This window comes from Neofelis nebulosa, chromosome 17 (assembly GCF_028018385.1).
Source record: "Neofelis nebulosa isolate mNeoNeb1 chromosome 17, mNeoNeb1.pri, whole genome shotgun sequence".
NCBI classification, from domain to species: Eukaryota; Metazoa; Chordata; class Mammalia; order Carnivora; family Felidae; genus Neofelis; species Neofelis nebulosa.
In genome coordinates, this window is record NC_080798.1 from 35,965,663 (window position 1) to 35,987,970 (window position 22,308).

Genomic DNA, 22,308 nt, shown 5'->3' on the forward strand with positions numbered 1-22,308 from the left:
CATAAAGCCTTGAAATAATAGATTTATATTCTAGCTCTTATGAGGAAGAGCTCTTAAATGTTCAGAGGTATTAAATAATGAAAAAGGCAGCCTGAATGAGTAATAAGTTCCCCATCTCTAGAGGTATTCAAGCAGTCTGGTTAACTGCTTATTAGGAGCACTTCCCCTGGGATTAGAGTACTGGAATATTGATATGGTTCCCAAATGTAGCACTGGATCATATGACCCCACTAGGCATGTATCCCTGAAGCATTAATTTTTTTTTATTTCACAGTTTTTGGGGAGTGAGAAGAGGGAGGGAGTCAAGAAACCTAACTGGTAAGTAACTTGAAATATTTTTATAATACTAAAGTAATACAGATTTACTATGGAACAAAATGTATAGAATTTGAATACATTTTTAAGATGAAAGAAAAACTTCAACCAATTTCGAATTTGAGATAGGCTTATTCTGTGCTCGCTTCGGCAGCACATATACTAAAATTGGAGATAGGCTTATTCTAGTTATGCTCCCATTTATTTAAAAAATTTTTTTAAATGTTTATTTTTGAGAGAGACAGAGAGAGAGAGACAGAGTATGAGCGGGAGAGGGGCAGAGAGAGAGAGAGAGAGAGAGAGATACACAGAATCGGAAGCAGGCTCTAGGCTCTGAGCTGCCAGCACAGAGCTTGATGTGGGGCTCAAACCCACAAACCATGAGATCATGACCTGAGCTGAAGTTGGACGGTCATCCAATTGAGCCACCCAGGTGTCCCATACCCCAATTTATTTTAGATAACACTTTCCTTTTGCAAAGCTGTAAAGATGCTTTGGTTAAAAACAGTTGGGCAGAAATAGGTCGAATTGGATCAGTGGTTCCCAAACCTGTCTAAGACTTTCCCAAAAGTCTTGGACCTTACACCTGAAAAATGTTAATCTCCAGGGGCTCAGGAATCTGTATTTTATAAAACATTCGCATCTGGGTTTGGCAATTCACAAAATGTGGGAATTGATGAGTGAGAGAATTCATTTGTTTTTATAATGGTGCATTTAGTCGGGTAGTCAGTATCAGCTCTTGCAACATATACCCCACATATCTTAACACACTAAGGCTTATTTCTTACTCTCAATCCAGTGTGGGTGAGTAGGATCAGGAGAGATGGGAATCTGCTCCCTGCAGTCAGTCGGGGACCCAGGCTTACTCTTGTGGGTCTACGGATCCCCAAACTTCTACTGAATCCTAGGCATTTATTTGGCTAAGAAACAAGGAAGGAATGAGGGTATGAAATATCACATGGAAGGTTTTTTAGCAGTGGTGTGCTGGAGTTGGCTTATACTGGCTTGTGAGAGCTCATTTTTTTAGGAATTTTTGAGTGTGTTTTTAAATATGATTATTAAAAATCAAATTATATACACTTCCAGTTAAACTAATTTATATTAGTATTCGTATACTAATATATTAGTATATTATATCATCATTTCCTAATTATATTATTACATTTTGCTGTTTTTTGTGCTCTTGAGGTTATTTATATTTATTATATTTGCATGGTAGAAATACTATATAATACATCTTTCCAACTCCATCTTTAGTGATGCTATGTTGGTACCTTGAATTTAGGCATGGTGGGAATATTTATATCACAGAAATTGGCAAATACTACAAACCAGGACTCTGCTGCCACCCTCTACAATAGGTGGTTGTTCCATATTTACCAACGTGATACTGGTTTTAGGGGTCTAGGCTTGGAAGTGGCAAATACCACTTGAACACTTCCACTGGCCAGAACTCAGTCATGTAGCTTTACCTAGACATGTGGGTCTAAGGAGTCCAGTTTAGTTGTGTTACAAAGACCATGGATATCGGTAGGTATTTACAGCCTTAAGAAAGATAACTTAGCCATTGAAATTACTACTTTCTAGGACACTTCTGTGAACAAATTATAAATAAATATGTATAATGCGGTTATGTATAGAGTCACCTGTGAAAACTCATGAATCCCTGTACAAAACTAGAATTGGGGTACCCTGTGAAGAAAAGCCGATTGTAATGCTGAGTTTTAATATGTGATATTGTATTTCAATTTATCATGTATGTTGCCACCCTAAACTTCTCTCCTTTCTCAAGACATACAGTTTTATATTGACCTTATATTTGTGAATCGGGGTATTGTATGTCGATGAGAACTCCTGCCTCAGATGATAAGCATATTTAAACATTCACCTTTTTGCTCTAATTGATTTTGAAAGTTCTACTGATTAGACATAGATATTTGAAAACCATAATTTCTAAAAAAAAAAGACATCAAATGTGAGTTATAAAATTAATTCTCAAGTAACTCATCCATCAAAATGCTAGGAATCCCTACACTGTAGTAAAACTTGGAATCAAACTGGCCTGGGTGTCAGAGAATTTGAGTATGTAATAACATTTAGATACTTAATATGGATTGGGGGGGCCTGGGTGGCTCAGTTGGTTAAGTGTCAGACTCTTGGTTTTGGCTGCGGTCATGATCTCACAGTTCATGAGATTGAGCCCTGTGTCAGGCTCTGTGCTGTCAGTACTTGGCGCCTGTCTCTGCCCCTCCCCCTGAGTGCACGTGCACATGTGCGCGCTCTCTCTCTCAAGATAAATAAACTTCAGATAGTTAATATGGATTGGGATACTTATGTTGTATTAGTAATTTCCACTTTGTATTTGTATGTTAATTATTTTTTCTTAAGGAAGCTATGCATTTGTTTAAAATTTTGTGTGCTGATTATTTTCTTGAACACATTGTCTTTTAAGTATGTCAATTAAGGCACAATGGCAGGGGGTGCTTGGGTGATCTCACAGGTTCCTGAGTTGGAGCCCTGCATCAGGCAGGCTCACTGTTGTCAGTGTAGAGCCTGCTTCCGATCCTCTGTCCCCCTCCTCTGTGCCCCTCCCCTGCTCAAGCTCATCCTCTCAAAAATAAACAAACATAAAAAAAAAAAGGAACAATGGGGTTCTTGTTCTCTTTAATTTCTTTATTTTTCAGTTTGTTAATTTTCACTTTTATTTCCTTCCATTCATTTCCTCCATTTTTGTTCTGCTGTTTTTTATTATTTTTATTTATATATTTTTAAGTTTACTTATTTTTGAGAGAGAGAGAGAGTGGAAGAGATCGGACACAAGAGTGGGGAAGGGGCAGAGAGAGAATCCTGAATGGGCTCCATGCTGTCAGCAAAAACCTGTTGTGTGGCTCCATCCCACCAACTTTGAGATCATGACCTGAGCCGAAATCAAGAGTTGGAGGCTTAACCAACTGAGCCGCCCAGGCGCCGCTAAAACTCGCTCACATCTTTATTCAAATGCTTAGTTTGTTAATTTTTAATCTTTCCATTTTATTATATCCATTTAAAGTGAAGTGGGAAGGGGCGCCTGGGTGGCGCAGTCGCTTAAGCGTCCGACTTCAGCCAGGTCACGATCTCGCGGTCCGTGAGTTCGAGCCCCGTGTCGGGCTCCGGGCTGATGGCTCGGAGCCTGGAGCCTGTTTCCGATTCTGTGTCTCCCTCTCTCTCTGCCCCTCCCCCGTTCATGCTCTGTCTCTCTCTGTCCCAAAAATAAATTAAAAACGTTGAAAAAAAAAATTTTAAAGTGAAGTGGGGCAGGAGCTTACCTGAAGCAGGGCTTGAGCTCACCCGATGTGGGATTCGAATTCACAAACCAGGAGATCATGACGGGAGCCAAAGTCAGATGCTTAATGACTGAGCCACCCAAGTGTTTTTTTTTTTTTTTTAATTTTTTTATGTTTATTTGTTTTTGAGAGATAGAGAGTGAGTGGGGGAGGGGCAGAGAGAGAGGAAGACAGAGAATCCCAAGCAGGCTCAGCGCTGACAGTAGAGTGCTTGATGTGGGGGCTCAGACCCACTAACCGCGAAATCACGGCTCAAGCCAAAGTCAGATGCTCAATGGACTGAGCCACCCAGGGGCCCCCAGTGCTTTCTTAATTTGAAGAACTCCCTTCAGTATTTTTGGTAGGACAGGTCCAGTGGTGACAAATTCCCTGTGTTTGTTTGGGAAAGAAATGATCTCTCCTTCATTTTTTTTCCTCGTCTTCACTTTTAAAGAGTAATTTTTCCAGGTATAGAATCCTTGTTTGGTAGTGTTTTCCTTTTAGAACTTGGAATATATCATCATACTCTCTCCTGGCCTGAAAGATTTTTGCTGGGAAATCCACTGATAATCTTACGGGGCTTCCGTTATATGTGGCGAGTCACTTCTCTCTGCTGCTTTCAAAATTCTTTCCTTGCCCAGGACTTTGGACAATTTAATTGTCATATGTCTTGGTGGGTTGGTGGATTGATCCTGTTTAGGTCTTTTGGGCTTCATGAATCTGGATGTTGATTTCTCTCTTAAAATTTGGGAAAATTTTAGCCATTCTTCCTTTAGATAAGTTTTTTGCCCCTTTCTCCTCCTCCTCTTCTTCTTCTTCTTCTTCTTCTTCTTCTTCTTCTTCTTCTTCTTCTTCTTCTTCTTCTCCTTCTCCTTCTCCTTCTCCTCCTCCTCCTCCTCCTCCTCCTCCTCCTCCTCCTCCTCCTCCTCCTCCTCCTCCTTCTTCCCATAATGTGTATCCCATACATTCCTTAGGCTTTTTTCCCCCCATTCATCTTTTTTCTTTTCTCTTCTGTCTGCATAATTTCAAATACCCCTCTTCAAAATTTCTCATTCTTTGCTTGATTGAGTAGGCTGTTGAAGCTCTCAATTGTGTTTTTATCTCAGACATTGTAGTCTTCAGCTCCATAATTTGTGTAATAGTTTTTAAGATCTGTCTTTATGTTGACATTCTTGTTTTGTTCAGGTACTTTTCTCCTGATTTCATTGCGTTTTGTGTCAGTGTTCTCATGTAGCCCAGTGATCTTTAAAAAAATTGTTTTGAATTATTTCTTAGGTAATCTGTAGATCTTCTTTTTTTTGATGTTGGCTACAGCAAATTATTATGTTCCTTTGGTGGTGTCATGGTTCCTTGGTTTTTCCTGTTCCTGGTAGCCTTGCATTATTGTCCTCCCATTTTTTTAATGTTAATTTATTTTTGAGAGAGAGAGAGAGAGAGAGAGAGAGAGAGAGAGAGAGAGAGAGAATGAGAGTCGGGGAGGTGCAGAGAGAGGGGAAGACAGAATCCAAAGCAGGCTCCAGACTCTGAGATGAGATGTCAGTACAGAGCCCAACGTGGGGCTTGAACTCATGAGCTGTGAGATCATGACCTGAGCCGAGTGGGATGCTTACCCGACTGAACCACCCAGATGCCCATTGTCTTCATATTTGAAGAAGCAGTCATCCCTTCTAAATATTATGCACTGGCTGAGGTAGGGAAAGACCTCCTACAGGCTGGTGTAAGGATGTCAGCTGGGCGAGTTGAATAGTGGCTCCTCATCCAGATGTATGTTGGGGGATGCATGGGGGTGCCAATGCTGGGTGTTTACAGTGGTGCAATCGAAGGAGGCATGCGTGTTGGGTCTGGTGGGAATGTAGATGTCCAAACAGCTGTAGCAAGCACCTGGTCCGGCGGGTGCATGTGTGTAGCTGCAGTGGGTGGCAGGTCCATTGAGCAAGTGGGTGCATGTGTGGTGGAACTAGTGGGTGCCAGGACCATATGTAGGCACATGCTTCATAGTGGGTGTCAGTTCTCAGGTACAGGGGTGGCATCACTGGAAGTGAGGTGGGAGAAGAAGTATTTCTGACTCCAAGGAGAGGAGAGGTGGCTCTTGGCAGCTCCATCTTAAGGGGATGCGGTACCTCTGGCTCTAGGCAGGTCCAGCAGCTGGGGTCTGCATGAAGACTGTGGGGGTTCTCTGAAGTGGAAGCTAGGCTGCTGTGACCCTCAGTGGCAAAGGCTGCTGAGGTCCTCTACTTGACTTCTTTCATGGGAAGAACTCGTGGCTGACAGGATTCCTTATGGTGACGTGCCAGGCCAGAGAGGGGGCAATACAGGTAGAATGCTTTTTACCCCTTTTATATATTGTTACTCCCAGTCTCTGTGCTCCCGTGGGTCAATGCAGCCCTTGAACTACACTCCAGGGTTCTCCCAGAGCTATTCTCACCCATGGATAGTTGACTTTATTGTTGTGTATAAGTGTGGGTAAGGGCTGGGATCTCCTAGTCTCTATCTTGCTGACGTCATTTTTGGTATATTATTTATAAGTGAATCTTTAATTTATTATAATCTATAATAGTAAATTAGTACTAAAATGTAATTATATCCCAAGACCCAAGTATCTCCATCTCTTTGAGGTTCCTGCAGAAGAAGTGAACACAATGAGTAAAATGAAACAGAAACAAAGTGCACTTGGACCAGGGTTCATTGCTCCTCAGAACAACATTTTGGGAAAGGAAATTTGGAGCATATGTCTTAGGCTTAAGGCTTGCATGAGACTGGCAGTTTTAGTTTCAAATTCCAGATCTAGACTACAGGACCTTATTGCCCTGTGGGTTGCTGAAATATATAGGAGATTAAAAAATGATGAAGGAACCCTGAGGTTTTAGACTCTTAGTCAGTTTACAAATCTAGCCACACTGAACAAGGAAATGAAAGATGAGAGAGTGAGCCACATTCTCATGTGTTAGTTTTTAATGCAATAGTTATTCTACCTGTTAATAAACACAGAACAACTTTTGTTCCAGACATTAGCAAAATATTTTAACAGCTCTTTTTCCTTGTGAGGGTAAGGGAGAGATGGAGAAAGTGTATTTCACTTGGTCAACTAGCCATTATTTCAAGAAACAGTTCTCATCAAACACAGTAGCTGGAGCAAATGAAGATATTTCCCCCCTTGGTGTATTTATTAACTACAGTGAAATTATTTTCCATAATGATCATCATATTAATGAAATAAATTAAAAGGATATGCATGTAACATATATATAACATATATAGTATTATATGTATGTATATATAATATGTATTATGTATATATGAAATATATTTAATTGGAAATGCCCTATGTATTTAAATATATATTTAATTGGAAATGCCCTAGTGGCAGCCATGAGATTGTGCCTTGCAAATCTCTAAGTGTAATTGACCAAGAGCATCAGCTGCTGCATTCTGAAATCCAAGCTTGTGTGTTCAGGGGATGTCGCCCACCAGCTGCTCCTGGACAGTGAAGGAGTGAAGGATAGTAAGGCGGGCCTATTCCAAGGAGATGTGGGACTCTTCTGATGGCAGTTTTGGCTTGAGGACTCCCTGATGGTCTTGCCAAAACTTCCTATGACTGCATGACAGTCTAGGATGCCTTAACCCAACCTACTCTCTTCCTTTCCTTCATTTGGGATCAGAGTGCTTTGTACTCGATGGTTTGCCTAGCCTTTTTAGCGCCCTCTGTTTTCTCTCACAAGATGTTTTCCCTAATAGCATCCTTGTATGTTTAATCTTGGATAAGCACACCCTTTTACAGTGATGATCTTTCTATAGAACACCTTTAACCTGAGTGTTTAAGAAGGACTTCCAAAAAAGTGATTTTAGTAATTTTATTTAAAATATACATAATTTATGATGCCTTTAAGAAAGACTAATGAAAAATATCTCAATTTTCCTCATGGTTTTGTCCTATTATTTAGTCACAATTTTCCACATTAAGGAAGTTGTTTCACCCTACATTTGTAAAGTTTAATGAGTTGCCTTCAAGGACTGTCCTGTTTAAGTTTTATTGGTTGGAAGTACATTTTCTCAGAGGCCATGTTTTTGAGAAATTATTGATTTGGAGCAAACTAAAGAATGAAATTCTCCATAGCTTACCTCACATAGAGTCAAGTAGCTAAAACTCTATCAGGTATGATTGATCTGTCAATTGATTGATCAATATCTATCTATCATCAATCATGGGTTTATTATTTTAAAGTTTTGGTTGATACAGTGTAGCAAATATGACATTTTCAATTGACTTAATTTATTATAAGATTAAAGATAAATGCAAAAGAAAATCTGATTTACTCCAAGCAAGAAGTCCATAGGATAATGGGGTTGTGTTTTGCTGTGGTAAACACAGAGTGTGGTTAATGGTGAATGAGAGCTTGGCTAGGTATATCCTTTTCTCAGGTGGTCTTCATAGGCATGCTTGCCCAAGTTCTAATGAAGCTTGAAATCAACATGGTTTAATTCCTGGTTTTAATTCCTGGTTTTTGCTGGAGTCCTAACAACACCGTCCTGTCGATCTTAAGCAAGGGGCCACTACATTATTGGCAACGTCTCTTGTTGCTGGGAATTTTGTCAAGAGAAAAATTAAGAGCCATATCATTATACTTGTATTTTATATCTTCAGCCTAGTATATTTACAATGGGTAAGTAAAATTAATGTATGTGTGTGTGTACATATGATGGTTCTTAGAGCAGGTACATCTCAGTAAATATTAAGTTGATGACAATGATGATAAATAGTGTCTGCACAACATGTAAGAGTTTTATAAACCATAGCCCCATACCTTCTGTATTTCTATCCTAATTGTTACTCTGAGAGGTAGATGTAATTATCCCTGTTCTACAAATAAAGGAACTGAGGATCAAAGAGGTTAAGTGAGTTAAAAAGATCCTACAGCTAATAAGAGAACATAAACCAGGAAGGAGTGATTATATTTTCATATTCTTATCAATTTACATTATTTCTGCTTTTTGATACATCTTTGATTGTACTTGCAAAGTATATTCAACTAGACATTCTATGGTTTTGGATGGCTCATAATCATCATAAAGTTTGAAATTGGATCATTCTTTTTCTCTTATTAAGAGGAAAGAAGAAAAGTGTTTTTGAGTGCTTCTGATATGCTAGGGATTGGTTTGTTGTTTTTACATATATGATCTCACTTGATCTTGACAATAACTGTTTAAGAATAAATCATTTCCGCGGGGCACCTGGGTAGCTCAGTCGGTTAAGTGTCTGACTTTGGCTCAGGTCATGATCTCATGGTTCGTGGGTTCAAGCCTTATGTCAGGTTCTGTGCTGACAGCTTAGAGCCTGGAGTCTGCTTCAGATTCTGTGTCTCCCTCTCACTCTGCTCCTCCCCATTCTCCGTCTCTGTCTCTGTCTCTCTCTCAAAAATAAAACATTGAAAAAAAAGAATAAATCATTTCCATTTTGACAAAAACTAGGAGATTTTTGTGAAATATGTTTTCTCAATATTTTCAGAGAATGTTAAGAGGGAAGCACAGAGTCTTGTGGAAGGCATTTGTCAATTCTGTAGGTAATTTAATTTCTGTTATGTCATTTAACCCCCTCAGTTTCATGAGGTTGGCAGCACAGGTCATAATATCCCCAATTTCAGAGATAGGGAAATGGAGTTTTAAGGACATAACGTGTCACTCAGAGTTCTTGGTGGCAGTTGATGGGGAAATAATTCTGTCTAATTTGTGAAAAAATGGTAACTTATTGGCAGGATATTGGGAAGCCCTGTATCTCACAAAGACTCATGAAAGGAGGGGCCTTCCAAGATATGAAGGGGTTTTAGTTCTAAAATTAGGAAATATTTACAACAGTGATAACTTGCTTGGGCGTTATAGACAGAAGCAAGTTTGACGCTCAACAATCCCTTTTATTTAAATTTTTAAACTCCAAAACTTATGTTTTTTAATTTTCGAAGTGGGGAATTATGAATCTTCATTTCTCCCTTTAGGAGAACTAAAAATGTTAAGGTATTCGTCACTAAGGGTGAATGAATACTTAGAGATTGTGAAAGTAGCTTAAGTTTTTTGGTGAATATAAGGAAATAAAACATACTTTTGCTAAGCCTCCTTCAGACTTCCCTTTAGGACTGTTGTGCTGGCCTGGCAGGTAGTATTTGGTCTGGCTTAAGCCACTAGATTGGTGGGAACAGGTCTTGATTGGCCTTATTTTGGCTGAATGAGTGACACAGGACATGCCTCCTGCCATGTTTTGAATTTAGGAGGCCGCTCATAGAGGCCTTGAATGCCAACCCAAGGATGAATAAATTAATAATAGACTTCATTATTTAAATTTACTGCTATAAATTTCAAATATCAAATATTAGGTCGCTGGTGAATTATTAGCCATTCTCTTTTTTTTTTTCAATATATGAAGTTTATTGTCAAATTGGTTTCCATACAACACCCAGTGCTCATCCCAAAATGTGCCCTCTTCAATACCCATCACCCACCCTCCCCGCCCTCCCACTCCCCATCAACCATCCGTTTGTTCTCAGTTTTTAAGAGTCTCTTATGCTTTGGCTCTCTCCCACTCTAACCTCCTTTTTTTTTTTTCCTTCCCCTCTCCCATGGGTTTCTGTTAAGTTTCTCAGGATCCACATAAGAGTGAAAACATATTGCCATTCTCTAAATAATAAGAACTAATTTTTATTAATGAGGGTTTAAAATAGGTAAACTATGTAATTCCTTAATCTAATCCCAATGCAATGAAATAAGTAATACATGTAAGTCCACACCACTTTGATCATATTCTTGACACATTCTACTTCTTTGGTCTCCTCTATTATTATGAAATAATCAGTTTGTCATATGGCATATAATAAAATTGACTGTGACTCTTCCTTCCAGCAAAATACATGTATTTCACTTTTTCTACTTGTCCTCTTCTCTCCCTCCAGATCTTCCAACATTCATGAAATGTTATGTAGAATGGGAAGGATAGATTTTCCATTCAGCTACACACTTTATAAGGTAATAAGCACAACATTGCTGCTTTTTTTCCTTTACCCTTTATTCAACTGTGCTTTCACCTGCAAAATGGGCTTGTTGCGTGTGGAGTCTAAAGTTGGGATATAAGAATTCCTGATGAAATCAAAATTCAGTTTTTTTTTTTACATGGAGAAATATTTTAAGTGTGTAAAAATAAACATATGTTGTTTGATTTCAGCATTGAACTGAATCTGCTTATAGCATATGACTGATGTGTACTGGAATGCCACTGTTGGCTTGTGTAACTCTGAAGAAATTTTGCTTCTACATCACAGGGATATCTACCCATGCAATGGGAGAATTATAAAGTACTTTATTCAGAGGAAACACCATTGGATGGAGGGAGAGTGGGCTATAATAATTTATGTTCATTCCTGCCAATGATATAAATGTCTTCTCTTTGGATGGAAGCAGGCCATGAGCAAAATTTGTTTCACATGACATTACATACCATATTCAGATTTGCAGCCATAATCTTGTCAGAGTCGATTATCACATGATTGGAGCAGTAAAAAAAAATGAATTGAGTTTAAACTTTTATGAAAAAGCACTTATATTGTGGAATCAGACTTTTTAATGGAGTACAGGCATTAAACAGACCTTGTATTAGGCTCTGAAATTAATGGGTCACTGTATAACTTTCTAGTTTTCATAGTGTGATAAGATTAATGCTTGCTTATATAGCAAATTCAATGGCTCATTTAATTTCATATGAATGTTTAAAGTTAAATTGCTTTTGGATTAAGTCTAAACTCATTATTCATTTTAATGTCTGAAAGAACTTTCATTTTTCTTTCATTTTATTTAATCAAGTGCATCATCATTAAGTAAAGGCTAAGGACCTAGATAGCTAAAAATATGGTGAAAAGGAAATTTATTAATTTACATTGAAAAGAGACTTATTTCTTATAAGATGTATTTAATACTATAACATGCTTACCTATGGTGCTATTTCAGAGAAGATGAGATATTTATAGGCTTTTTGTCGTGTATTAAAATGCCAAATTGAAAAGCTGCCCACTTGGCTGCCTAATGTTCAATGTGCAGTCCTTAAACAAAGATTACCATTGACCTTTATATGTTTTTTCATTCATTCTCTTAGCCAACAAACATTTATTTAAAGCCTACACTCTGTAAGGCACTGACCAAGCACTTATGTAGTATTCACTGATGAAAAATACTCCAGGCCTGACCTGAAAGAACTAACAAGTCCCATAGAAGGGAACTTCACTTCAGAGGGCTGTGGACTTCTCATCTATATCATGAAGGAGTTTTATTGAATGATCTCTATGATCCTCTTCAGGTCTTTTTTTTTTTTTAAGTTTATGTATTTTTTTAGTAATCTGTACGCCCAATGTGGGGCTTGAACTCATGACCCCAAGATCAAGAGTTGCATGCTTTCCAACTGAGCCAGCCAGGCGCTCATCCTCTTCAGGTCTTATGTTCTGCGATTCCATGGCCATATCATCCTTTGGGTGTGGACAGAAAAGGGAAAAAAATAAATGAACCTCAAATTTATAATATTGATCATAATATAGTATCAACTATAACCATAACTACACTATAATTATTAATTTGAATAGTTCTTGGGAATGTATAAAGCATGTTGCTTTCTGTTCTAGCACTTCATGTTGAGTAGGAACGGTCATTATCTCCAGTTGGGATAACTGTTGTGATAAGCATTTGTGGAACATGAACCGTGTTTCCAGGACATGGCTAACTCCTATGAAGGCAGAGATGTGTTGGTCTGTCATGGTCACTGCACCATCCATATGGCCTATAACAGTGCTTGGCATGTGGTGAGTGATCCATAAATACTTGTTAAGCGAATGAAGTAATGAGTGAGTGAAGGAGTGGATTGAATGGAGACTCTTATTTCATTTACTCTTCATGAGTAACTGAATGCAGTAGATATTTTATCCTCATTTTACAGATGAGGACACTAAAATTTAGAGAGATTATGTGACTTGCCCAGTGGGATACATGCAGCATGATAGGGCTCAGCTGGAACGTTAGTCACTCTGTGCTCTTTTCATTTTAACACAAAACAGAAATGCTCATTCTAAGAGCAGCAGATCATAGTGGTTCTCAATTTTGGCTATATATTTCAATTCCCTAGAATTCTTTCTAAAACTACCAATGCCTGGATCCCAGTCCAGCCCCATTAAATCAGAACTACTATAAGGTTGGGCCTAGGCTTACGTATTTTTTAAAGTTGCCCCCATTCCTTCCCTCCCTTCCTCCATATCTTCCTTCTTTTTACTAGTCTTTACTGTGCAAATCTGGGAGGAAAGACATAAAGCCTTTCCCTCAAAGAACTTACAGTCTAATACATAAATGATGAATGTGAGCATGCTAGTGATCTATCGTAGTAGATATTCTTTGCCTGCGTCAGCCATTTCCCCAAATCGTGATGATGTGAAACCTGTGGGTTCAGAGCTGTATTTTGCTCTTGACAGCTCAAAATCTCCCATGTGCCTGTTTATAATAAACACCTGGGGACCCTGTGAAAACTGGAGCTTTACTGAATGGGAATCGGCAGGAGAGGGGGTCTGAAACTTTGCATTCCCTGCTCTCACCCACCCCCACATACTCTCAGGTGATTCTTAAGAACAAGCCAGTGTGGGAAACATTAATATAACTCAGGGTTCTTAAAAATGTGATCCCCAGTAGCATCACCTGGGAAGTTGTTATAAATACAGATTTTCTGATCCCCTCCAGAACTACTGAATCAGAAACTCTTGGCTGGGGCCCTGTGATGTATATTTGCACAAGCTCTCCAGGTGTACACTTACATTTGAGAATCCCTGGTAAAAGGAGGCAGCTTGTGTTGGAGCCTAAGGAAGGGGGAACATATCCCATGCCCACTCTGGTCTGAGGGCTGAATGGTTAGAGCTCAAGTAAGCTAGCTTCCAGTGGTGACAGGGGCAAGTGAGTGTGTGGGTGGGAGCACAGAGGCTGGACCAGAAGGGACTGGTCTCCCTTTCCCTGGACTCCCCTCTCATGTGGGCAGGGAAAGGATCTGAGGCACCATCCCCAGGAGCTACAAAGTGAGTGTGCTCGTGTCTGTGTGGAGACTTAGAAATGGGTTTAAACCTGGAGGGCCTGAGTGTTTCAGTTGGTTGAGTGTCTGACTCTTGGTTTTGGGTCAGGTCATGATCTCCTGGTTTGTGTTTGAGCCCTGCATCAGGCTGTGCATTGGTAGCTTGGAGTCTGCTTGGGATTCTCTTTCCCTCTGTCTCTCTCCCCCATCTCTCTCTCTCTCTCACAAAATAGATACATAAACGTTAAAAAAAGCTGGGGGAGGGTGGTGCCTGGGTAGCTCAGTTGGTTAAGCATCTGACTCTTGGTGTAAGCTTAGGTCATGATCTCACAGCTTTGTGGATTTGAGCTCATTGGGCTCTGCGCTGTCAGTGTGGAGCCTTCTTGGGATTCTCTGTCTCTCCCTCGCTCTCTGCCCCTTCCCCACTTGTGCTGTCTCTGTCTCTCTCAAAATAAATAAATAAACTAAAAAAAAAAAAGAGATGAGTTTAAACCAATGGAGAGCATTATCTTAGAAGCAGGATAGAGCCAAGGCATGGATGTGGAAATCAGCTAGGAGGTTGGTTAGAGAGCGGCAAGGCCCACATTTCCCTAATACTGATTTCTCTTTAGCAGAAAAAAAGGGTTTTGTGATATTTCCTGTGAGAATTTGAAGATCCTAAAGCCCTTACTTTTTCTACATAAAAAGTGCCACAACATGATATTCTTTTCCTCAGGTATGTTCGCTTAGAGAAACATATTAATGAATTATTCAGGGCGATTTCCTAGGTTGGGAGAGAGACGCACCTGTCTGAGATGGTTATAGACTCGATTAGATAACATTTGTCAGCTGCATCAGCCACAGGTAGCTCCTGACGAGAATTGTATTTCCCTGTAGGTAGTGGAAACGAGCGAGGCTCCGAATTTCATGGGGTCGTTGAAGAGGCTTGCAGGAGTGTCGAGCCTGAGAGGCTGGATGGTAGTTGTCAAGATAATCAGACTATTTGCAATCGCTATTCTCCGCTCTTGTTTTTCAAAGTTCCTGAATGGGAACATAAAATAGCCAAGAAGACATGACACGTTTGTGTGCTATAAATAGATCATTTCCACTCAAAGTGTAATAGATCTATATTCGTTGATAACTTCCTATAAGTGGTTTCTTTCTTTTTTCTAACTCTGTTGTTGGGTACAACTCTTAAATTATGACTACATAACGAGCCAGGTTTTTTCCTGCCAGAATTTTGTCTTTATACACCAAACTACTTATAATATGCACGGGAGACTTTCCATTTTGCTGAAAATACCTTTTATTTCACAAAGGTTTGCATCTTCTGTAAAGCTCTCTTTTGGGCTTGTTTTTAAAATATATCCCCCAGAAAAGCACATTATTTATTGTGTTGGAGTAGGAACATCTGTGGTTTTGCTCTTAGAGCCAATGAGAAGGTTTGAGCTCCAATCACCGTGTGTGAGAAAGTATCTGAGAGGCAGTGTGGTTGTATGCAGCTCCAGCTCCCGCATCGGCAGGTTTGGGGAGACCTTAGGGATGGTAAGTGGCCTTGCTCAGATGGTACTGGTGGCTGCTTGAAACGAATGCCTTGATATTAAATCAAATACTATATGCACAGTGATTCTGCTCAGTGTTAATAAACTCTCCATAAGTGTAAGTTTAATTTTTTAAACGTTTTTATTTACTTACTTAGAGCGAGAGTGAGGGGGGTGAGGGAGAGAGAGAGAGAGAGAGAGAGAGAGAGAGAGAATCCCAAGCAGGCTCCAAACTGCCAGCACACAGCCCAATACAGGGCTTGAACTCACAAACCACAAGGTCATGACCTGAGCCGCAATCTAGACTCAGACTGAGCCACCCAGGTGCCCCTTGATAGATGTAAGTTTAAAATTTTAGCAAAAAATAGCAAGGTAGAGTGAGAAGAGCACTGGTGGGGATTTGGGAAAGCTGACCCCGAAAGCCATATAATTTCTCCATAGTTCACAGTTTCCTTATTATTGCCAGGGAGGGTTTCAATTGGATGGTCTCAAAGAAGTGCTTCAATGACTGAATCTCACCAGCCTGTTGAAAGGACCCTATGTGTATTTTTGAGAAGAGAGAGATGTGGAACTAGCTTTTCCTCTTGCTCTTCCTCCTTCTCTTTCTTTCTTTCTTTCTTTCTTTCTTTCTTTCTTTCTTTCTTTCTTCCTTCCTTCCTTCCTTCCTTCCTTCCTTCCTTCCTTCCTTCCTTCCTTCCTTCCTTTCTTTCTTTCTTTCTTTCTTTCTTTCTTTCTTTCTTTCTTTCTCTTTTGTACTCAGTCCTTCTCACTACCCTCATGTTACAGGTTCTCTCCTCTCCTTAATGTAATGCCCCCACATTTGTGGTGTTAGAAGGGTCAGTAGAGAAAATGGACTTAAGAGAACTTATTCAGTAACTCCTTGTTTCCAAGCCATATACTTCCACATTGTGCCTGGAACCCTTTTATTGACAGACATTAGGAAGGCAGCAACCACCTGGTTTAATGAAATCAAGTCAGGACATCTACGTTTTTATGAGGGCTGAGCCATAAGGGGATTGTTGACTCTGTTTGGAACTTGAAGTGGGGTTCCAAGTCCTGAGGTCAATTTTGGTTGTCATCCAAAGGGTAAACATTAGATCTCTACCGTCAGGAGGCCAAGGAACAAACTTCTATCAGTTATTCAATAGCATCTTAATATTTTTATTTATTTTATTTATTTTATTTTTTAATATATGAAATTTACTGTCAAATTGATTTCCATACAACACCCAGTGCTCATCCCAAAAGGTGCCCTCCTCAATACCCATCACCCACCCTGCCCTCCCTCCCACCCCCCATCAACCCTCAGTTTGTTCTCAGTTTTTAACAGTCTCATGCTTTGGCTCTCTCCCACTCTAACCTCTTTTTTTTTTTTTTTTCCTTCCCCTCCCCCATGGGTTTCTGTTAAGTTTCTCAGGATCCACATAAGAGTGAAACCATATGGTATCTGTCTTTCTCAGTATGGCTTATTTCACTTAGCATCACACTCTCCAGTTCCATCCACGTTGCTACAAAAGGCCATATTTCATTTTTTCTCATTGCCACGTAGTATCCCATTGTGTATATAAACCACAGTTTCTTTATCCATTCATCAGTTGATGGACATTTAGGCTCTTTCCATAATTTGGCTATTGTTGAGAGTGCTGCTATAAACATTGGGGTACAAGTGCCCCTATGCATCAGTACTCCTGTATCCCTTGGATAAATTCCTAGCAGTGCTATTGCTGGGTCATAGGGTAGGTCTATTTTTAATTTTCTGAGGAACCTCCACACTGCTTTGCAGAGCGGCTGCACCAATTTGCATTCCCACCAACAGTGCAAGAGGGTTCCTGTTTCTCCACATCCTCTCCAGCATCTATAGTCTCCTGATTTCTTCATTTTGGCCACTCTGACTGGCGTGAGGTGGTATCTGAGTGTGGTTTTGATTTGTATTTCCCTGATAAGGAGCGACGTTGAACATCTTTTCATGTGCCTGTTGGCCATCCGGATGTCTTCTTTAGAGAAGTGTCTATTCATGTTTTCTGCCCATTTCTTCACTGGGTTATTTGTTTTTCGGGTGTGGAGTTTGATGAGCTCTTTATAGATTTTGGATACTAGCCCTTTGTCCGATATGTCATTAATAGCATCTTAATATTAAGGAATTGACTGGAATATCATGTCTAAGTGAATGCTTTGTAAACAAAGTATGTGGACAATTACAGATAGCTAAATAAACCACCAGGTTTGGGGAAGCCTTAGAATATAGGCAATAGAAAGAAAATTAAGTGACTCTGAAGGATGATTATGTTATATCACCTGACGGCAGCAAGTTCAATAGCATGTGCCACTTTATGTCAGCTAAGAATGTGTGGTTTAGGAGATTGCAAGCAATGAAAAGTTTTAGCGGTTCTCTCAATGTTGAGAGCATCAACAAACTAGCTGCTATGCTTTTAGAATATGAACTTCTACATTTCTTTGTTATATTTTAATGTTTATTAATTTTTGAGAGAGAGAGAGAGAGAGAAAAGAGTGCAAGTGGGGGAGGGGGGCAGAGAGGGAGACAGAATCCGAAGCAGGCTCCAGGCTCTGAGCTGTCAGCACAGAGTGCAACATGGAGCTCAAACGCAACGCTCCATGAGATCATGAGACCTGCACCGAAGTTGGATGCTTAACCGACTGAGCTACCCAGGCACCCCTGAACTTGTAAATTTAAAAAGATGGATAGAAATGTTAACATTTATGACAAAGACAGAAGAAATGTCAGAATCTGAGGCACCAAACATACATGAATCAAGGAAATAATTCTGTAAACTTATGCCAGATACAAGGATGGGGAAGTAGTTCTGTTTTTCAGCCAGAAATTGCTCTGTGATTGGGCTGACCCACTTTCTCAGTTACCCTATTTTGAGTACCTTGCTCAGCCCTCTAGTTCCCCTTTTTATTTCTCCTGGTCAGACCCGGACCACCAGATAGTCTCCTCTGCCTTAAACTTTGAAAGTGAGTCAAGGAGAGAATTAAGTAGCAGTTCTTAGAGATAAAAACATTAAGAAATATTGCCTCAGACTAAAAAATTGCCCCCAGATTTTTCTCAAGTGCTGTGGAAATGAAAGCAGAAAATTGCTCTGTGCCATTTCTGGGGCCCACTGCTATTAGAGACAGATGATAAACCTCACCAAATCGGTGCAGCACGCGATGGGCTGGAGCAGGTGGACGTGGCTTGCCCTTTTTAAACAGAGCTAACATGGCAACGAGCTGATTGCTGCTAAATCAAACCCTGCTACTGAGCTCTCTTTCTGGAGGCCACCAGTTGAAAGGAGTAAATATAAATGCATATGTGAATGTGTCTCATGTTCCTTTACTTAGAATCCTCCAAAAAGGGGCCAAAAGGAACTAAGCAGCATGAACTTCCTCCCTCCTGCTTCATCGACTGGGATGTGATCTCAGGTGAACCTAAGCTGTAGGCAGATTTGGGGTTTCAGAATCTCCCAATAAGGTCCGGTGTGTCTCCAGAATCAAACCCGAGCTTTAATCTTAGCTGCAGTGTTTCTTAGCTCAGGAATCTAAGCTGGTTCCTTTCTTCTCTGGTTTTTAGTTTGAGGGATAAGATCTATGTTATTTTTGGTGTTGCTTTCCTCCCATTCCGCCAACTGGATGAGTTTTTTGCTCGTTTTATTTTGTTCTTGGTAGTTGTATCTCCCTTGGTAACTGTGAGGCCTGGATGAAGAGAGGAGGAAGGGAACCTGGGGAGGGGAACAGGAGATCACAATAAAAAGCCTAAATAAGATGGAATGATGAAGAGGTGAGAGAAAAAGGAGAAAGAGTTATGGGACTGGTGGAAAGTTTGAGAAAGTCCTATGAGGGATCTGCCATGGCCACAGGATTCCCGAGAGGTGTTGTGAATTAGGAATTTGATCCTTTTAAATATGTGTCTTTAAAGATACATGTGAAGAATGGATTCTCTTCATAATTCCCAAGTTTAATTTTAGGGCTGGACAGCACAGAGATTGGCCCAGAGGGACCATAGTTTATCTTCAGATTAAACATACCTGAACTTATTTTGACTTCATGGTGTTAAAACACAGGTATTGGCATATCCATTTTGTATATGAAAACTCTGAGAGAGATATAAACTATAAGATGAGATTATTAGGTGAGGGAATCAGGTTTTGAATCCGGGGCTGTCTAAATACCAATCTTTACTCTTCTCCATATCATGCTTCCTAGACACCTCGATTCCCAAAGAAGGTATATGACGAAAATAAATGACTGTTTTAAGTAATGGGAATTATTTCATGGGGAAGCCTTTTGTTCAATAGTGGAGGGCAAATGTTCAGCTCTGGGCCATAACTGGGTCAGTACCAGACATACATTCATCAGTGCGTGCTTTGGCTCAACCAGCAAATGTTTGTCTTTTGCAACACGCATTGTAAGGACCTAGGGAGACAAATATAAATAAAAAAAGAGAGGTGATCTCTGTTCTCATGGAGCTTGTAGCCCTAGTGGGGAGACAGGCACTCATCTACTAATAAATTCATAAATACATATAGACCAACTATTTGGAAGAAAAGGATGTGGTTTTTTGAGAGCCCGTACTGAAGTAATCTGAGATTGGGAAAGACATGGAGATGTGCATTCAAACTTTTCCTATTGGGAATGCTTTTTCCTCTCTTTTGTTCACAATACCCATTGGCTGTCTTTTTTTTTTTGTTCACTGTATTCATATTTAGTGCCTAGAATAATGCCAGGCACACAATAGGTAAAGTCCTGCATTTGTGTAACTTGGATTCTAGTGGAGGAGATAAACAGCAAGCAGGGAAATCAATATATAATGTATTTTCAGATGGTAATAAGTGAGATGAAGGAAAATAAGGAAAGTAAGTGGAAGAATAACCAAGGGTGTTACCTTTTTTTTATTTTTGAGAGAGAGAGAGAGAGAAAGAGGAAGAAGGAATGCAAATGGAGGAGGGGCAGAGAAAGAGAGGGAGACAGAGGATCTGAAGCAGGCTCTACACTGTCAGCACAGAGCCCACTGTGGGGCTTGAACTCACAAACTGTGAGATCGTGATGTGAGCTGAAGTCAAAGGCTTAACCTGCTGAACCACTCAGGTGTCCTTGGTGTTGTTTTTGAAAGGATGTTTGGATAGCACATCTGAGAAGGTGACACTGAAGGGAGACACCTGAAGGAGGGTTAGGACTGAAACACACAATACAGGCTGAACAGTATTTCATACCAAAAAAATCGTAAAAGCAAAGCCTCCAAGACAGGTATATTTTTAATTGCTCAAGGAACAAGGCAGCTAATGTGTTTGGGTGGTGTGAGTTATGGGGAACGTCACAGAAAATGCAGTTGGAGAGATGTTCAACGGCCACTTTGTAGACCTACCATGGTGAAGAATTTGTATCTCATTCTTAATATGATAGGAAACATTTGGGTACTTTTGAGCAGGAGAGTTACTTGATCTAACGCACACACATACATATGGATATGTGTGTGTATATATCTACACACACACATTTCCTAGGAATAGACTGTTTCCGTTATTGGGTGCATCCTACCAACCGGCATAAATCAAAATGTCTTAGATCAAATATGTACCCCTATGGCATAATGTAAATGATGAAGGGAAGGGATCTCATTTTGTCATTTTCTTTTCAAATATCAAGTTGTGTTAAAGGAAACATTTTTCTCAATCACAGGTACAGATGGGAGGAATGAGTGACATCTTGATGTCCTCTCTTTGATAAGTCTTCTCCCTTGGTAGCTTCCAGTGTACTTTTAGGAACAAGCTTCAATTTATCTTTTACAGAGTGGATTTGTGTCCTGGAGCGAGCAGAGCTGCATTTAAAAGTATGCTAGCTTCCAGCTTGAGATTCTCAGAGGAGCAGCAAAGCAAAGAACAGAACATTGCCCTGAATGTTTGGAGAGCTCAGATGGGGGCTTAGCCATCAAATGTAACTGTCACCAGCACAGCCCCTTGCCTGTGAGTTTCTGAAACATTTCTTACATTTATGCATTTGTTTGATCTGTTTAACAATCCAGTGTGATAATTGGGGTAAGAATATTTGTTCCAGTTTTACTGATGGATAACATGAGGCTTAAAGAGATGAAGTAAATGGCTAGAAATTAAGGCACATACATAAATTTGCTGACCAAATTGATACATGTAAAATTCTTGATACATGGATAGACACAGAGTAGGATCTCAATAATTTTAATCTCCTTACCCTATTGGCCACAGTGTATTTATATATGAGTCATTGTCTATGTGGATATAGGCATTCTTTTAAAAATATTTATTTTATTTTTTGTTAAAAAATCCAGTAAACAGTTACATTAGTTTCAGGTGTACAATATAATGATTCAACAATTCTGTACATTACTCAGGGCTCATCGTGGTAGTGTGCTCTTAAGCCCCTTTATTTTATTCATCCTCCACCCACCTCCCCTCTGAGAACTACCAGTTGGTTCTCTGTCTTTAAGGTTCTGGGGTTTTTTGGTCTCCTTTTTTCTTTGTTCATTAGTTATCTTTCTTTCTTTTTTTTTTTTCATTAGTTTTATTTCTTAAATTGGTGAGAGGTGGCTGGGAGGCTCAGTCAGTTAAGCATCCGAATCTTGATTTTGGCTCAGGTCATGATCTTGTAATTTGTGAGTTAAAGCTCCACATTGGGATCCACACAGAGAGTGTGGAGCCTGCTTGGGATTCTCTCTTTCTCCCTCTCTCCCTGCCCCTCCCATGTGCTCTTGTGCTTTCTCTCTCTCTTTCAAAAGAAATAAACTTAAAAAAATAAAAAAAATTGCACATATGGATGAAATCATCTGATATTTGTCTTTCTATGACTTATTTCACTTTGCATTATACCTTCTAGATCCATCCGTATTATTGCAAATGGCAAGATTTAATTCTTTCTTATGGCTGAATAATATTCCATTATATAGATATATATACCACATCTTCTCTATCTGTTCATCTATGGATGGATACTTGGGTTGCTTCCATATCTGGGATATTGTAAAGCTTTATTTAAAAAATTAGAAAAAATGTTTCTTTATCTTTTATAAAGAGACAGAGAGCAAGTGGGGGAGGGAGACACAGAATCCAAAGCAGGCTCCAGGCTCTGAGCT

The 22,308-nt window shown here is 39.7% G+C and overlaps 1 long non-coding RNA gene across 1 annotated transcript; it reads left to right on the forward strand.

Moving 5' to 3' along the window:
- Nucleotides 1-273: 273 nt before the first annotated feature.
- LOC131499449 (uncharacterized) lies at nt 274-21,308 on the forward strand. Its single transcript, XR_009255882.1, has 3 exons — nt 274-318; nt 10,553-10,625; nt 20,993-21,308. It is a non-coding gene; the product is annotated as an uncharacterized LOC131499449 (long non-coding RNA).
- The last annotated feature ends 1,000 nt before the right edge of the window (nt 21,309-22,308 follow it).